We start from the raw sequence: 18,868 nt of genomic DNA, 5'->3' as shown, positions 1-18,868 counted from the left end.
TTCACGGTTCATCACTGCCTCTTCTCAAGGCAGGTGGAGAAAGTCTGAAGATTTCCACAGGACTACAGGACAAGGAAGTGATGACAACCGGAGAAGGGCAGTGGAGCGCGCATGTACCCATTCCCAGGCAATTCGCCATTTATAACACGTTCTACAAGTGCACTCGCGGAAAGAGAAATATGAGAATAAAGTTTTTGGTGAAGTCAGGCATAACGTGGGTTATTGGTAGCATAAAAGTACGCACAACGGCCCTTATATGACTAGGGCGCTTGGCTCCTGACTCTCTGGTTCGATTTCGATCAGGATGTCCGCATATTGATGGAGGCTGAATGCAAAAGGGACAGCGTGCTGTCGTTACGATGGCTGTTAAGGACCACAGAGGGGAACAAAAGTAATGCAAGGTCTCTGCGGTGGCGGCGTATCGTTAAGGCCGAAGTGTTGCTTTGCCACATGCAACTGCATTAATCAATTGGCCGCATGAAATCATGTTTTCCGCAGTTCTTTTCCGAGGTTATTTAGCTTCCAAAGTTTGGCAGAGGTTAATGAAACCACTGCGAAACATTGAATGTGCTACGTTACACCAACAGAGCTAAGCCAATTAAGTAGACATTGTCAGAACGCATATTTTAATTAGAGCTAACAGGAATGTTAATGACATTAAACATTTTTCTGCTTTTATGCACCTGGTTAACTGACCGTTTTGTTGCTTTCTTGGTGTAATAGGGTAGCCATAATCACTTAACATTTATTCTTCACAGGTATGAGGCAGACCATACATTAAGTCTTTCGGAGGCTACACATATCTTGGGAACCTGTCACTCTGAAGCCGGGATGAATATGGTAACTTTGTAACCGTGTTAGGAAATAACCTGCCGAAGGGTTGAGGAGGAGTTCGAGCATGTCGGACGTTGTGGACCCAACGAACTATGGAGAAAACTCGCATTTAGAAGGGATCGACTACGTTTATGCTATGAGCCGAACTCAGCTAGCCCCGGATCCCGAGGTGTCCATGGATCAGCGCTGACACTCAACACTCAACGAAGGTAGACTAACGAAAGTGCATTCGGCCCGTAGATTGAGGCTGATAGACCGCGTTCAAAAGAGCCCGCTTTCAAGCGGCAAAGGCTGGCCGTGAGGCCGATGCCGTCGCCATCCTTCGTCGAGCCGGCGTACTATCCATCAAACACTTCGAGCCATGCTTCGAGCGGCATCCGAGGCGTAGGGCGCTCAACGATCGTAAAATGAGAGATGTTCAATACCTTTCTGAAGGACTGTAGTAAAATAATTACACTACACAGACTCCGTGACACCATGCGTGACAGCTAATAGCCTGTGACGGCTGCGATCTAGCCTTGATTCTTGATCATCAGAGGGTAGCAGGAGCGAGTCACGAAGAGCGCCAATTTCAAACATGCGCGGCGTTTCTATGCCATGGAGACCGTGTTGGTCACCTCAGACCTGGCCGTTCAAACCCGGGCCATTGAATGGGCTACTCAGGTCGCTGTCAGCCACGGAATGATAGCCACCTAGCATGGATCATCTGCATTTTGCCTTTTCTGACGAAATGTTTTTCAATCCAATCTTTCGCTGATTATTGTGAAGTAATTTAACAATACTGCAGATTGGGCGAGTTGGTTAACATACATCTTGCAAAATTTTAGCGCGAAAAACACGGACCGAACGAATAGTCGACACGTGTCGTCTGCTCTTTCTGTCCGTGTTTTTCGCGCTAAAATTTTGCAAGATATTGTGAAGTGGCGGAACCGCAGGAGCGTCTTTATTAGCGGGAGATTTGTGGAGGACCCATTGCGGTCACGGAGACCCAGCCCATGCACCACGGTGAATGAATGAATTTTAGGGTTTTAGAGCCGTTGAACCGAGTAGACGTGCGAAAGCATGCGTTTAGCCTGATTGGCTCATGGTTTGGCATTGCTGAGTCGACGGCCAGTCTGGCGACGATATTAGACTAAGGGTAAGCTCTGACCGAGGTTAAGCTTAGCTGATCTGTTCGCGCCGCAATTGGGAGTTGGAAGATGGATGGAAGCGCAGCGCGAGAGTGGGTTGCAGTTTAACGCGAAGGGTGATTGGCGGCGCTTTGGTGCGGGGAGTACTGTCGCCTTGCAAGAGCCTCCGAGCTGGCTCTCCTATCTACATAGATGCATGTGTGTGCCTCCAAGAATTTTGATGTGTGGGAAGGTGGGCACCTGCGGGGGTGTGGTGGGCTCGTATTACTCAGCCTGGTGTTTTCTGGGGGGAGAATGTTCAGATTTTGCTTTTCGGCATTTTTCTATGCAGTTAAGAAAAAAAAAACCGCAAAGAAACAACAAAGTGGTTTCTTGCACTGGCCAGCGAAGCTTATCTGTTTGCGCCACTGCGGGTTCGAAAACAAATCGCGGCATATTTATTTTATTTATTATTTATTGAGCTATACTTTTGGCACAAATACACAAACATCGCAAGATCCTGCTCGGGGTTTACCCATCTGAATTGTGCTTTCGCAATAACATCAGCAACCATTTCATGACTCAGAGTGGGTGACCGCAGTGACGTTGGCATTGTTCATCAGAAGAATTTTTTTTTTCACTGCGATCACTTTTGCCTCGCAAAGGACGCAGGGAGGACGTATAACTGAAGCTGTCATGGCCCTGGTTAGAGTCGCATGATGTGAGGAGCTCGATATTGCCAATCAGTACGTCACGAATTTGTTCCACATAAAACCGGTAGGGAATCATGAGGCATTCCTAAACCACCGCTGCTCACTCTATTAGCAAGAATGGCCAGAGGGCATGCTCGGGAGTTCAGCAACAATATGTTAATCGTATGTCAGGCGTGTTTTCTCTTCGGGCCAAGCGCCGCCGCGGTGGCTCAGTGGCTATGGTGCTCGGCTGCTGGCCCGAAAGACGCGGGTTCGATCCCGGCCGCGGCGGCTGAATTTCTTTGGAGGAGAAATTCGAGGCCCGTGTACTGTGCGATGTCAGTGCACGTTAAAGAACCCCAGGTGGTCGAAATTTCCGGAGCCCTCCACTACGGCGTCTCTCATAGCCTTAGTCGCTTTGGGACGTTAAACCCATAAACCAAACCAAACCATCTTCGGGCCAAGCAAAGACGAGCTAATACGCGGAACAACTAACGAGGACGCAAAATGAACTACCGAGGTAAAATCAGGACTACAGGTGGCTTTGGGTCTCTTATCTGTGTTCGCTATAGCTAAAACGTTTTGTAACGCTGCTTTAATGCAAATTCACCCTAAGATAGCTCGATAGCTCAAAAGCGCGAGCAGGCAAGAGCCGTCGGACGATGTGGATAATATTATCTCCTCTGAGACTTCCTCTCCGTTTTTGTGTGCGTTTCTCTGGTGGCATGTGCTTAGTTCATGTTTTTTTTTTACATTTTTAAAAGGATGACAGAAAAGCAGGACGCGCTTTTCTGATAACAGACATTTCTGCTACGAAGTGTCCTCGTGCCCGTCTTGTAGCGCTTTGATTTTTAAAACTGGGTCAAGGAACCAGTTAAGTGGACTCCCAGGGAATGCGAATCTATCATGTTACATATTTTTTTTCTCTCCTTCTTCAGCGCTGATTACGGCGGCAAATGGTGTTATGATAACGTGCACGAGAGACGATGCCTGAGGAGCGGCGGAAACCGACGAGATATTCGCCATCTGGGCTAAGTATCACGCCACTCTAATCGTAGACGGCAGGGTGCGAAGCGGTGACCAGAAGACCCGGGTTCAGTGCCCTGCACGCCTTGAAGCGAAATGAAGGAAAGAAAAAGGGCGCAAAGATTAACCTTTCCTAATTACCCTACCACGACGTATTCAGAGGAGAACGTCAGCACATGTTCGTTGAGCACCGACCAAGAACGACGCAACAGGCTTCGACAAGCATGTTATTAACGCCCCCGCGAGCAAGCGACTCGGGTCTGTATGGAAGCAGTAGTCCCGAGCTTATAGCTTCCGTCCCACAGCGAACGAGGTAAGAGACGGACTATGTAGAGTTGACGCGCGTATAATTCCACACTTGTGTGCAGCTGGAATTCCCCGGATCCTATCACGACCGGCTTTTAGTGGCGGTGATGGCCTTTATACAAGTAATTAGCAATGAGGCCTGCTGCAACCCTTATAAAAATGGTCTATAGACAGTCTATAGACTTCTTATTGACTCCATTGACTTCCTATAGATATTGATTTTGGTTATTCATAGTCTATAGACTGTCTATAGACAGAATTCTACTAAAAGGTTATGGTTATAAATCTATAGATTGTCTATAGACTGTCTATGGCATTTGTATTGCCTATAGACTTTTGTCTGTAGACAGTCTATAGACTTTATAGACAGAAGTCTATAGACACTCTATAGACTGTCTAAAACGTTTTTCAGACAGTCTTCTTCTTCTTCCCCTTCTTCTCCTCAGTAAGCATGACATCCTTCTGCCTTTAAATCTTCGTCTTCTTTTAACCCTGATTCTTCTGGACGGCTTCTCTCTCTCGAAATTCCCTGAATGGTCGAGAGAGCTCATCTGACCTTTTTACGTCATCACAAGGTCAGGTGCGCAATTTGAAAATCTTTGAACCCCAAATTGTTGGAGGTAGGCCCGCCCCAGAAAAAAGAATGAAGGAAGATCAGTGCGGAGGACTGGTATAGTCCCATAGTATAATCCAATGAAAAGTACTCAAAAATTCTAGAAGGTGATTGTGAACGAACCAGCGCAAAAAACACAACGGACAAGAAGAAGGCGGAACACGACGGACAGGAGCGCTTATATCAAATGCTTCATTTTTTTCCTTACTGTTTAGTAGGGACTTTATACACGCACACGGCAGGAGGCAGCTGTTATAGCTCACTCGGCTCTGCAAGCTTCGTTGACGAAGTTCAACTACAGGCAATCTTTTAGGGCGTTTGCACAAAATTTTTTAAGTGAAGCGGAGTGGGGTTGGTTTTGTGCGGCTAGTTTTCGTGACAATGAAAATGCAGCGCTGCCCGTGGAAATAGTCTGAACTAAGGTCACGGAAACGGCAAAGTTTAAATCAATTTGCGTCTGATCGAAACGTCGCTTGGCTGCAAAGTTTGGTGGAAGTAATGAGGAACTAAAAAAACACCTATATATAAGTTTTATTAGAATATAGTTAGCTCGAAATGATCCCCGAAGTTAGAGCATTTAAAAAAATCTGACCTGGTCTAAATTGCACTTCTGCAAACTTTGCATGCCTGCGAATGCACGCACTCGGTGCCCGGGTGCAATGTAGTTTGCTCACAACGGCACTACTCGCAAATCGCGATGTGCTGTGGCAAAGCAAACTGCTTTTCTACCAGCTGAGGGAAATCCTGGGACGAATGCACTGCAGCTGTCAAGTCTTTATGAAAAGTTTCAGTACACAGAAATTTATTAAATCAGACGCTTTATATCGCGTTCGAACTCCTGATTTCTCGTGGGTGCTCAATCTCTGACATTGCTTGTGAAAAGTCTGTCACATTGTGTATCCTTCCACTGAGGTGCTAACATACAGGTCACAAAATATTGGAGAATATGAGCTCCTATTCGGATGTATTCATCAGGATCTATTTATTTCTTCCTATACTGCTTGTAAAAATTTGTAGCGGCTTAATTGAGCGCCTTTTTAATTTGAATTGTGTCTTCTACATCTTTACACTCTCTCCGAAGGAAAGTGGATTTACCGCGGCCTTGGGGAAAAGCTGTTGCCTTTCTTGGAATCTCAAAACAGCCTCTGCCCTCTTTACAAAAGCCCGCCAGATTTTAGTGAGTACTGGTCCTCGTTTACATGAAATGGCAAAATGAAAATGATTAAACGCGCCGAAATTGTTTGATTTGGTTCTCGTTTATTTCTCCTCTTGGGTTTTTATGTCCGAGCACTTGCGCTAAAATTTCGCCTAAATGGAGGCCCCTTGGCAAAAACAGTTGCCTACTTTGCGGATTCTCACAATATCTTGGATTGGATTGCCCAGCAACAAGTCCATATAAATCATCTTAGTCGCTTGCAGGGCTCGAGCATGTGGTACCGAGTAAACAAAAAAGTATAAAGGCTATGTGCCAATGGAAGAGTATAAACAGTAACAATGTAGAGGAGTTCATGGTGTTCACGGGTACGCATTTGTGGGCAGTTCTCTTGAGGACGCGAGTGGAGCTGGGATTCTTATCTGACGCTGGATTTGTCTAGCTTTTTTCTTCAGATAGGGGGGCCCATGTGAGTGCCTCGTGTAAAGTTTCTGGCCTGAAGAAAGGGACCACCACAGCTGCAGTCCTCGCATGTAGATCTGCCCTTGTTTTTGCCTTAAAGTAGTGTGAATTGGTATAAGTGTTGAAAAGTGATTTCGTGTTAAGGCGATAGCTGTGAACGTATGAGAATAACGCCGTCACTGGCATATGATAGAACACAGTAAATATCAATGAATATGCGAAAAATTTCAATCGGAGAGAGAATGTAGCTGATCGGTGTACCTTAAAACCGGCTTCATTTAGTTACAGAGATAGCGTCTGGAGAGCATGGGGACGTGATTCTGAAGTGGTCCATCTGCTTCATTCCTGGCGATTCTTGCACGAACAACAAAAGTGAGCAGAGTGATTCCTCCAAGTTCATAGTATATGGTGGACGACTAATTCCTGCTGAATTGAGCCATTAATTAATTTTTTTTCTGTCCACTGTCTTGATTTCTTCCTAACCGACCTTGACCCCTTCACCCCCTTCCCTCTGAATATTCATTCAAGAGTGGACAGCCTGGCATGGACTGAAAGTGCTTTACGAAAAAAAGTGAAAAGCACTAAATATTCTAAGAACAGAAGTGGGAGCCAGATTAGGATACAGTCCTAATCTAGATCACCATTGGTTGCGGTTAATATATGGAACTAATAGCGACACTTTTTTTTAACTAGGCCAGCCATATGTTTCAAATTTTTTGCAGAACAGTCAGCTCTGAATTACGGTTTATAATATTCACCTCCGCAAATTTTCGACCAGATCTGCGGTGGTACCACGTTCATGTAATACCGATCTTCTAATTTAAAAGATGTGAACGCACAAAATTTGTGTTCACGTCTGTTTATGACAAATTCCTACAAAAAGCAATGACAGCAATCACCCATTACTCCTAAGGGCTGCTGGAATGACCCTATCTTTTTGTTCACGCCTCAGAACACGGAGACGTATTACACGCCAGTCTTAGTTCAAAGCAAAACAGGCAACTAAATGAAATGCCCAAAGTACAGTCGCGTTTGAAATTTTATTACGCTGTATGCATTAAAGAAAGGAAAATTTTCAGCGTTTATAGAGCGCTTGCGAGATATGTTCATATTGCAGCTTTACCAACGGCACTTGGAGATAGCAAGAGGACAGGTACTCGACTACAAAAAAAAACTTGTTGATCAAGGTTTTACAACGGTTCTTGTGAACGTGCAGGGCGGTGGCATCTCAATCTGGCCGTGTCTCTTGTTCATTCCCTAGATTTCTCTCGAGCCTTGATATTTTCGCAGTGCGTATGTCGGCGGATCATGTTCCGCGTTCCTCTCGCCCCTTGACCACGTGATCGGCGATAGTGCGCAGGAGCGTCAAGTATCCCGCACCACGGCGGGTCCGCGTGACGCTGAATCATAATATGATAAATGCACAGCTGAGATTCGTTTTGCCGGCATGCGAACGCGAAAAGAGTTTCCAAAGAAAGCAAAAGTCAGTCGCGATACGCGCGGTGGGTATTGAAGTTAAAGCTTCTTGCTTACATTCGATACTAATTCGAGTGCTCCATAAAAAAGTAACAAGCATTACTGAAGCTGTTTTGCACTGAAAAGCAAGGCAATTTTTGCAGACAGTTCAAAAGGTTCTACAATGGCAAGGATCTCTTCCACGGTAAAAATACTGGAAATAAATTATATAAATATAATGATTTGGTTTATTGGGGTTTAACGTCGCGAAGCAACTCAGGCTATGAGGGACGCCGTAGTGAAGGGCTCCGGAAATTTCGACACGGGCCTCTTTCGGCACACGGGCCTTCTTTGGCTTTTATTCTCCATAAAAATGCTACCACCGAGGCCGGGATTGAACCCTCGTCTTACGGGCCGGCAGCCAAGTCCCATAACCATCGAGCCACCGCGGCGGCGATATTTCTGACTGTAAAATGGGAAATCTACTTACTGAGAACCTCGGACACAACGCGCGCAATCCGCGTGGCAGTCAGGTTCGTTATGAGTGGGCTCGACTGTATATACACGCACACATTCGTGCGTACCGCTGCTTGCACCGACGTATCAGGTATCAGTATGTTGCACACATGTGCGTGTGTGCTTGTGTGTGCGTACGTGCGTGCGTGCGTGCGTGCGTATGCGGGCGCGCGTGTGTTCATAAGCACTGCAGATTGAAGTGCGCTTTGTCGGATTTATGATAAACACTAGAGAATTTTGCGTTTCAGGTAAAACTAGAGTTATTGTGGTCCGGCTGTGCTGTTTTAGTCTCTCTGTCCACGCCGGCCCAAGAGCCCTCTCCGTCCAGTTCGTCCTGCCCACAACCGTGCTGCTCGGGTTCTGTTAATTTCAATACGTGCTGCTCACTTTTTTTCAGTTCTGCTTTTGCAGGCAGCTTTTGTATTCGGAAAGTTAGCTGTTAAGGAAAAACACTTCGCGGTTTAGAGTTAGCAGCTTCAGCGAGAGATTCCTCCCAAGAATGCGCCCATGACGACGACAGCACTTTTGCAGTGCGAGCAGACAGCTGTGCGAACTGCTTGTTCGCTCGACATGATACACTTTTTGCGATGTGACTAATACTTAATCTTAAATTACCTTCTCGCCACGTATGTTTGGCAACTGTTTGCGTTTATTGCAATGAGATAATTTGTCGTCCAGAAGCGACGCCAACTGCTGCTACCTTCCGGATTCGGGTTACTCGTAAGACAGGGTCGCCTCATCCAGAATCGGTGCAAAGTGTTCATTCTCTGTGTGTTCTGTAAAGTAAGCGACTCTCGATTTCAGGCCACTGCTGCCATAACTACGTTGGATGACTAGTTTTATTCGCTAGAACGCGTTAATTAGCCCTCTACAATCGCCGAACTCGCACACACGAACCATGCGTACTCGCTAGGCCTACTCGTAGCGGAATGGGGGAGGACGTCGACAAAAATGTGAGGATCAGTAAGTGTTTACCGCTGCTTAGTGTCGACGTGCTAAAAAGTGGAAAGCAGTAAGACCCTCTTTTCGCTTATTTGGCAAAGGGATAAGGCAGAGAGAGGCGCCAGGTTGTTGTCTCATCGGCGTGTATACTTTTCGCTCGCCAGCCTATCTGCCGAAATCTGGTCGGCTGACCGACCGCCGGCGGTTACATCGAGGTCGTTAGCCAGAAAGCCTTTCACACTACCGCCATGCTCGTTTTGCTGACAAGCCCACAGACTGCCGACATCAGCGTCGCCGGCAAGCACTGATTTTTCACAGATGGAGTCGGCGACGTCCCAATATCTGAGGCTGAGTTCACTTACATCCCTCGACGCGGGCGAAGGCTCGAAGCGGCTCATTGGCCAACATTGAAATCAAATTGAGCTACGTTCCGCTCAGAGCATGTGACTGAATCTTGCCAGTAGGCTTTTCTTTAAGGTCAGAAAACATACCAGCTCCTTTGCTCGCGTTCTAGATGTTTTCAGTCTCTTAAAGGCCCAAAGGGCGAAAACACCATGAATAATTATGGTTTACCAGATACATGGTTTTTAAAAAAAATGCCTTGGTAGTAATCGACATCGAGTTGCAAGATAATTCAGTATATAGTATTTGAATGTACTTCGCATTTCATTGTCCGCGTTAATACAGCTACTGCTACTTTATGATTTTTCAGATTAAAACCGTACGTGTTCATCTCTTAATGAGTGCATCACAAAATCGGGCGCAGGCATAAATTCGTTTCAAAGCCCACAGTGCTGTTTAACTCGTCGTGTATTGGCATTGCTCTAATTTCATTAAACTGATCATAAAGCGAGCGAACACTGTTCTCCACTCACTGTCGCACATAGGCAACGCGTGGGAGGGCGGCGAATTTGGTCTCATGCGTTTTTACTTGGTGCCATGCCATCCACCACAAACTTATTCATTGCCTAAGAAAGTGACATTAACACCTGGAAATACTTTGCCCGGTAATATCTGCCGCACTTTATTTGCTACATGTAGAAAGGAAGGACTTGAGTGATGCGAAAAAAAAAAAATCTCTGCCTCTCCCGTAAACGAGAGTAGAGTAAGCATGAAATGTTTACGGGCCTAATGTCATCTCGGTGGACACCCGAACCGCACCGTACAGGAAGGGAGGAACGCCACCACACGTTCAGCGCGATGCCTTGCCATTTGAACGCAAGGTTTTTTGAGGAAAGGAAATGGCGCAGTAATTCTCTGCCATCTCGGTGGACACCCGAACCGCACCGTAAAGGAAGGGAGGAACGCCACCACCCGTTCGGCGCGATGCCTTGCCCTTTGAACGCAGCGCTTCTCCCCCGGATCACGTATGACAACGAAGTGTAACGTGGCATTTATGTGCTTTTTGCACGCCTTATTAGAAATCGCAAATTATAATTCCGTGCATTATCAAACCCACAGCTCCACTGATATCTTGATAAACATTGAGAAGGCACTGGCAGCAGTTATTTTTTGTGACTCCTTTGGAGTCCAACCGGCGCTTGCATGCCGGTCGCGTAGGAGGGCTTACAGAGTCTCGTTAAATCTCGTTAAGTCTCGTACGGTGCCCGGATGTTCTCGTTTCAGAGCCCGGATGACTGGAATTCAGTGCCCGGATGACTGGAATTCAGTGCCCGGATGAGTGGATTTCAGTGCCCGGATGACTGGAATTCAGTGCCCGGATGAGTGGATTTCAGTGCCCGGATGAGTGGATTTCAGTGCCCGGATGATGGCTCTCGGTCTCGGCGTGACGTCACCACACTGCCGACAACGGGAGCTAAAAGCATTTCATGCTTAAAAAAGACGGTTGATTTCCCTAGTTAGGCCAAATGCGAATCAGGTGAGCTACATCGGTTTTCACTTCGGTTTCGGCGTTCGGATCCATTGTTCAGGGAACATGACTTGTTCGGATAGAAATAATGGTTTATTTTGGTTTCATATAGTTTAACGTCCCAAAGCGACTCAGGCTATGAGTCACGCCATAGTGGAGGGCTCCGGGTAATTTTTATCACCTGGGGTTCTTTAACGTGCACTGACATCGCACAATATACGGGCCTCTAGAATTCCGCCTCCATCGAAATTCGACCGTTGCGGCCGGGATCAAACCCCCGTCTTTCGGTTCAGCAGCCGAGCACCACAACTGCTAAACCATAGCGGCGGTAGCAATAATGAGAACTGCCCGTATGTGCGGAATTGGTCATACTCTGCTTTACATTCCAAGATTCCTGTGAGTCCTCATACCAGTCCTGGTCAAGTGCTGCCGTGTTTAAGCGAGGCGGTACTGCCCTGCGATGGCAGCGGGTCTGGAAGAGCATTCTTGACGGGCTCTGGTACCATATATATCATTATGTATACGCGGAAATGGAATTTCAGCTGCTGCTACAATCACTGCATAAGTTTATCATATCCCAAAAACCCATCTTTAGTCTGTATGCAGACAATTAACGAATTGCTACATTTCATCGATGCTGTGAATTATTACACTGGGCCACAAAATCGATGAAATGTGACAATTCGTTAATTGGCTGCATACAGACTAAAGATAGCTTTTTTTGGATGTGATAAACTTCTGCAGCGATTGTAACAGTAGCTGAGGTGAGAAATATTACACTGGGTGCCGCCGCGGTGGCTCAGTTCTTTATTTGCTTGGCTGCTGACCCAAAAGACGCAGGTTCGAACCCGGCTACTGCGGTTGAATTTTGATGGAGGCGCAATTCTAGAGGCCCGTGTATTGTGCGATGTCAGTGCACGTTAAAGAACCCCAGGTGGTCGAATTTATCCGGAGCCCTCCACTACGGCATACCACATAGCCTGAGTCGCTTGGGGACGTTAAATACCCATTAAACCAATTACGCTGGGTGTTTTAGTTAGTGCGTCAAGCTAAAATAAAATTTAAGCGAATGTTTGCTTAAATTCTATAAACGTGCGAAACCAGAACTGCTTGTACAATAACGACGACGATAACGACAGCGAATATTCTGTGTCTTCGAGCCGCAGATGGAAGTTGAAGACGATGATGTGCAATGCACAGGCGAGGGTGTTCGGCTCCGTGATCGACTGCGGTGATAGCCTAGTTCTAAGAGACGTGTATGCCCAGACTGAGTACGAACCGGGGTGGCACTCACTATTAGTGATGTGCTCTGCGTTGCCCCTTTTCTAGTGCATGGTCTTTTCAGTATGTATTGTTTAACGCTGTTTTCATAATGGCTTGTATATAGTTCATATACATAGAACATTACATCACTGTAATAAATACCATGTTGAAGAAAAAAAAAAGCGGTGATAGCCTAGTGCTTTCGTGTAGCGGCCTGCGAAGATGACCTGTTCGCACCACCGCGGGTTCGAATCCCAGTCACAGAAATAATCCTTTGACTTATTTTTATTTATTTTACTTGGCACAAACGCACAAAGATCGCAAGATCTTGCTCGGGTTTTAACCATAGCAAAAATGTTTTCAGGATAAAAATAAAGCGCTGTCCGAAGATTCGACTTGTGTAAGGTTGTAAGCAGTCGTCCTTGTCAGGTCGGGGCATTTTTTAAATTCACCTGATTTTCTAATTAGATAAGCCAAATAAGCTAACTTTTTCATCTTGAACTCTTTCGGAGAAGTTTTCGGAGGAAATATTTGACGGAAGAAAGTTGTCACTAGTGGAAGAACTGATGTCAGCCCTGGAGCATACATGGCAGAGCGTTTCGAGCGTGGAAAGAGCCTTGCGATGAACTCTTCGTTTCTATTCAGAAAGAGCAAATTCGAAGAGCGCTTCAGTCGCACGTCAAAATACCGTAAAACCACCCGAGAATCGCGCATGGGGGCACTGCGTACGCGCAGCGTGCGCGCTCAGAGGGTATAATTATGTAATTGAATAATTAACACTAACTAACTAATTATCATTAACTAATTATCATTAACTAATTACCATTAACTACTTGTCATACATCTACTACTACAATATTAACTATCATTACTCACTTTTAAAGTAACCATTAACCATTCTTACTACCTTACTGATTGACAGTTGCCGCGGACGCACGGACACACTGGCGAGTCATGAGCCATAAAAGGCTTTCGCCTTAATACTCTCGATGTGGTTTCCCTCTACGCTTGACGAGAAGCCGCCTTCATAGAGCTTCCACGTATTATCAGCATGCAAAGGCCCGTTACATTATCTCTTGAAGTATGGTCTCAGATAAACGGTTGCATTATCCCGGGCTGTGCAGGCAACGCACCTCGGAAAGCGTAGCGCTCGAGCCGCTGGAGTCTAGATAAAGAACGTTGAGTACGCTGCGGTGGAAGAGCAGCAAGCTCATCCACGTTGTGTGCACGACGACCGGCAACTTAAAAAAGCTGCGCTAGATATTCAGGGCCTGTATAACTTAAGATAGCAAAGTAGAAAAGCCAACGGTAGCAACGACGACAGGAAGTCTTGCAACGTCGCCGTCTGCGGTAAGTAAAATTATAAACGCTAGGCTCGTATCAGCGGCGAGGAGCGCGACGCTTAAGACTGCCTAAATGCCCTCGTCGGAGGCACGTTTACAAGCTGCGTGTGTTGCACTGCGAGTGATTTAATGAGTAGTGGTTTACTTCGGATGACATTCATGTCCACGAAGCTTGCATGTCCAGCATTCTAGGAGAAACATTTTGAAAATTGGAAAATTGTAAGGCAAGCTTATGTCAGTATTGAATGTAACGGTCCACCGTTCTAATATGAAGCAAATGGTTTATGGTTTATGGGGGTTTAGCGCACCAAAACAACTCAGGCTATGAGGGACGCCGTAGTGAAGGGCTCCGGAAATTTCGACCACGTTTGGTTCTTTAACGTGGGGTTCTTCATCGGGTGCTTTAACCCGGGGAGTTTTACTGACGTCGCACAGTACCCGGGTCTCTAGAATTTTGCCTTCATCGAAATTCGACCGCCGCGGCCGGGATCGAATCCGCGTCTGTCGGATCAGCAGACGAGTGCCATAACCACTCAGCCGCCGCGGCGGCTAATATGAAGCACAATTTTTCTTTTAATCTGTTTCCATCCATCGCATCAAACTGTTAAGACTGCCGCAAAAGGCCAGTAGGGAACGCTTTCGACGATAGCAAAAACATTAATAGCCATAAAAAATTCGACTGCCGTCGGGTGATCTGCGGATAAATTTATTGTTATAATGAAAAGTTAGATTATGTGAAAAAAATTGCGTTTATAGACTGTTTCCCGCTCTAACATGCTTGTTCCTAGAATTGTTGGGTATGCATGGCGTTTGTACCCTAAAGATATGCTTCGGAACAAAGCAGTGAATAGCTGTGCAGTGTGCGGTGTGTGCGAAAGCGTTAAATACTCTATTTTTCCTTTCTCTTTGCAAGGAAACCTCAGACCAATGACAGCATCGCCTTAGCCGACCCTTCTGGTGAGCCCATTCCTTCCGACCTTTTGTGACACTACTCCTAACCGTGCATTTGCTGCATAAGACAAAGGCTTGCTGCTATCTTTACAAAGCGTACTTCACGCGCATTGCATACAATGTCAGATACTCTATCAGTACGTGAAGCAGATAAGTGAAGGAACACGTGCTAAACGAACGCAGTGATCTTGCCATACAATTGAATAAGAGGCTGGCAGAAGTAGTTCAGAGGACGATGAAATCCGGAACAAAATGTGGCGCTATTGACATAGCGGTGGTGCGTGACGAGGAATGAACAAGGGAAGCTATCGCAGCCTACCAATTCCGGTGAGGGCAATAAGGCACGCTTCCATCATTCTGAAAGAAAATTAACATTTTTCTGGTTTCTTTGATGAATCGCAACACTGCAGAGAGTTGTTTGTTTAAATCGTTATCACCGCCACCATCATCATCATCATCAGCCTGACTACGTCCACTGCAGGGCAAATGCATCTCCCATGTCATTCCATTTAACCCTGTCCTTTGCAGGTTGCGGCCACTGTATCCCCGTAGACTTCTTAATCTCATCCGCCCACGTAACTTATTATATAGGTGCTGTCTTTAATCAGAACTCGAAGACATGAGTTTACCTTAGGATGGAGCAATGTTAGCGGCAACTATGCCGGATCCCAGATTGAGAAAGCACAGATAGCTAGGCACACGTGACTGAAGCCTGCCTGGGTCTGTCAAGCATATAGGCAGTATCTGCAGATCACCCACTCTCGGTCTCACTTGAAGAGAATTCTTGTTGGACATGGGTGATAATGGTGTATTTGGCCTATGAATTTCCATTGCGAAAGCTCATTGGCGAGTACGGAGTTATGGCGATGCGACCACCCTAATTTATTTTAACCCACAACAACGCACGAAAATACAGACATGAAAAAGTGACAATAAACACAGAACAGTGCGCTGTTAAGTCGGTTTTTCTGTTGCGTCTGTGTCTCCAAGCGCTGTTGGGAATAAAACATGTACAATCAATTCGCCCGCAAATTCAGTCTTTTAAGTGTTACAGGTGCGTAGCCCGGTGCGTAGGAAATTTTTGCTTGCGTTTTTTGCTGTGCTGTTATTGGTTTACTGTACGCATGCTCTATCGGGGTTGTTGGCTTGTGCCATCTACTAAGAAGGCTTAAAAATTTAATAAATACTAATTCAGCCATGCACGTCTGGCGCGCTCCTTTCTGAGCCTTCGTCCTTATGACTGGTTTCCTCGGGAAGCCTGTACAGTACCGACGGCTTTTTAGCTTGGAAGAAGACAATAGGAGGATCAGAGGGGTTGCTGTACAACCGTAGCTATCACCTCCTCACCCTGTAAGAGGATGAAGAGTGTGATGTCTGTATTTTGTTCCTCTGTCTCTAGCTTAGTTGTACTGCGATCGACGCGATACCAAGTGAGGTGACGTAACATGTTAGATGACCTCAGCGTTAGCTGAGACGTTCTGCTCGTCTCTGTTTGATACGCAGCCCCCCATGCACAGTGGAGAGACGCCAGAAACAGCACCTGACTAGAAGAGGGAGAGGGTGTGGACTGCGTCACAGATAGGGAAGGGCGGTGCTATTTTCTTCTTGCTTTCACCACACCACAACAACGACAACAAGAACAGAAAAGAGCAACGCGAGTTGGCGAACCAGCCAATGGGCGTCGAAGACGAGAACGCTTCCCTTAGAAAAGTGGAGCTCGAGCTATGTGCTCCGTTTTGGACCTCTCAACGTGTCAAAGGCGAAAGGGATATGCATCCACCGTAAGTGATCACTTCCGTCCCATTTGATACGGTTCTGGTTGTGTCGCATGCTGCGTGGTACGCACAGTATTGGGGGGTGTCGCGTGAATTTCGCAGGTTCTTTAAGCGCCGAAGCCGAAGGCCGATTCAGTAAGAAAGCAGTAGTGTACGGCTGCCGGTTGAATTCTTCGACCTGTGTTATGAGAAGTGCCTCAATGTTCGAGACAGCCAAGTTGTACATACCTGAACTTTGTCCCGCGTGAATACCATTGTTTCGAAGCTGTAACGGCGAAAAACTTTTACTTAAATATTTGTTTCCTTCTCGCACTGTAGAGCAGATTATTGCTTTATGGTTGAAGAAAGGACAAAAAAAAAGTGGCATGCCCGCGCCCACGCGCTTATTCCAGATGGTGTGGAGATGTGGGGTTCTAACACGGCTTTCCGTTCGTCACCAAGGCCTGAGACACCACATAGTAGCGCTACACACTGCCATTCGTTACTGAGACACATGTTGAGCTTTTATAATTCATAGCAATTGATCGTTCAGCATGAGAACAAAAAAATGCTTGCAGTAAATGAATTTCCCAACTAATGTGCCTTGCTCTACATTAATAGTATTGCCTATCCTCTTTTAGACGTACGAAGCGTGCTCTTGGTACTTCATTCACGCTGCCTATATTTATAAGTATATGCCAAGTGATGGGTACAAAATTTATGCGCTCTGCCATCAAAACTTTTTAGCTTACTGAAAGATGGTGAAAAGAAAATGGTTCGGACAGTACGGAACTCCGACTGCGAGGCAGCCAATACTCATGCCCGCCGCACGCCACCTGTGATCTAGGGCCCTTCAAATGCAATTTGCATTTTGCACAGGACACATGGCGCCTTGTAACAACACGCCGTGGTACACTGTGTTAGAGCTCCCTACGCTTGCCATTTGGAAAGGCTCAGGCGGCGTGCACCAAGAGGCCCGTAGATCGGATGAGCCCCGCTCCTCAGACAGAGCTGAAATGCGGCACGGGTTCACTCACCGACCTTATCTTGTCTGTCCCTGCACTAGCGCGCTACCGCTCAAGGCTCCTCTTTGCACGCAGCTGCGAAGAATCATATCGCCGCTCCTTTAGATATGGAATTTATATCTGAGGCCTGAACAACATGCGTATGCTGCCTCGAAGCGTTCTAATGTCAAATGACGCGCAATTGCGCCGATGCAAGTCATGCAAGCAGCTAATCAAAATACGCTGTTTGCAACCCGAAGAGCTAGCGGGATTAGCTGCTGATGTTTACTGACTTGAAATGAATAAACCAGTAGATAATGCATCAAGCAGAGGAACCAACACATAAAGTGCCCAACCCATGCGCCCTATGAAAATGACTTGTTGCTCATGTTTTGCAATATCTGTACAAGAAATAGTTATATCAACATTAAACGGAGTCCCCGTCGCCTCCTGGTGTGCTCATCTGCTGGCCAAAGAAAATGCATATATATACACACACCAGACAGATGTGTCTATCCACAAACACTTGGTAGAAACAGACTACACTAGTAAGGTAGAGAGTCACTCTGTGTGTAGGTGCAGAAAACTCACTTTTTACCAACAGCAAGCTGAGTAAGATCACCGTGTGAATGGCAGCGGGGTTTACGCAGAATTGTGACCAGTGAGTACTCGGCATACGGCCAATAAATGACCTACCACGGGGCCGAAATTGTGTCTCATGTGGTGACGTTATTGAGGTAGACCCTGGCTCACCTGAGACTACGTAGGGGCGCTCATGGTGGGCCATTTTGTGGGTAGAAGGGCACAACGTCTCCAAGAATTTAATACGAACTGACCTGGGCTAGCGTCAACCGGGTTATGTTTTACCTAACACAATACAGCAAAAGCGTGTTTACAGCAGAACGGCAAGGCTTTCATACTCAGACCCCCCCCCCGGCCACTACCGTGGAGAACCGCACGGCTAATATAAGCTAGGCCGAACTGCATCACATGGTCACATGTGATACATTATCAAGAAAGAGGGACCACTTCCTGGCTCTCATTCTCCTTATGGCTGAGGTCTCATCGTGCAGCATTGTCTTTAGCCAGCACGTGAGCGTCCCTTATTGTCGAGGCCCGGTTGGGCGACGTTTTATTTACGCAGCATGTGAATGTCCCTTAGAACCCAGAACCACTTTGGCAACATTAATTTGAAGCAGCTCATGAATGCTCCTTCACCTGAAGTCGGCTTGGAAAATATTGTCAGTAGGCAGCGAAGGAATTCGCCTTTCAGCTTAAGTCCACTTGAACAACATCGTCTTTAGGCAGCATGTGAACATCAGTTACTGCTCACGGCCACCCGGGCAACTTCATTTTTGGGCAGCATGTGAATAGCCCTCGCAACATAGGCCCACACGGTGACGTTGTATTAGGCAGCAGTCGAAGTCCTTTTGCTGCCTAGGCCCACTCGGTAAACATTGAGTAGCATGTGATTGTCCCTATTGCTCAGTTTCACTCGGGAAACTTTGACTTCAGCCAGCAAGCGAAACACCCCTACTGCTAAGCCCACTTGCGCAACAATGTTTCAAGCGGCAT

At 46.5% G+C, this 18,868-nt stretch overlaps 1 long non-coding RNA gene across 1 annotated transcript; it reads left to right on the top strand.

Annotated features, from left to right (window-relative positions):
* The first annotated feature begins 10,690 nt into the window (after positions 1-10,690).
* On the top strand, positions 10,691-16,310 carry LOC149340691 (uncharacterized). The gene is made up of 3 exons (XR_016283872.1): positions 10,691-10,987; positions 14,498-14,541; positions 16,039-16,310. It is a non-coding gene; the product is annotated as an uncharacterized LOC149340691 (long non-coding RNA).
* Positions 16,311-18,868: the final 2,558 nt, after the last annotated feature.

The sequence above is a fragment of the Amblyomma mixtum genome, chromosome 6 (assembly GCF_055824585.1).
Source record: "Amblyomma mixtum isolate Tamu chromosome 6, ASM5582458v1, whole genome shotgun sequence".
Lineage (NCBI taxonomy): Eukaryota > Metazoa > Arthropoda > Arachnida > Ixodida > Ixodidae > Amblyomma > Amblyomma mixtum.
Note: the sequence above shows the minus strand (reverse complement) of the source record. Positions and strands in the feature narration are given on the sequence as shown.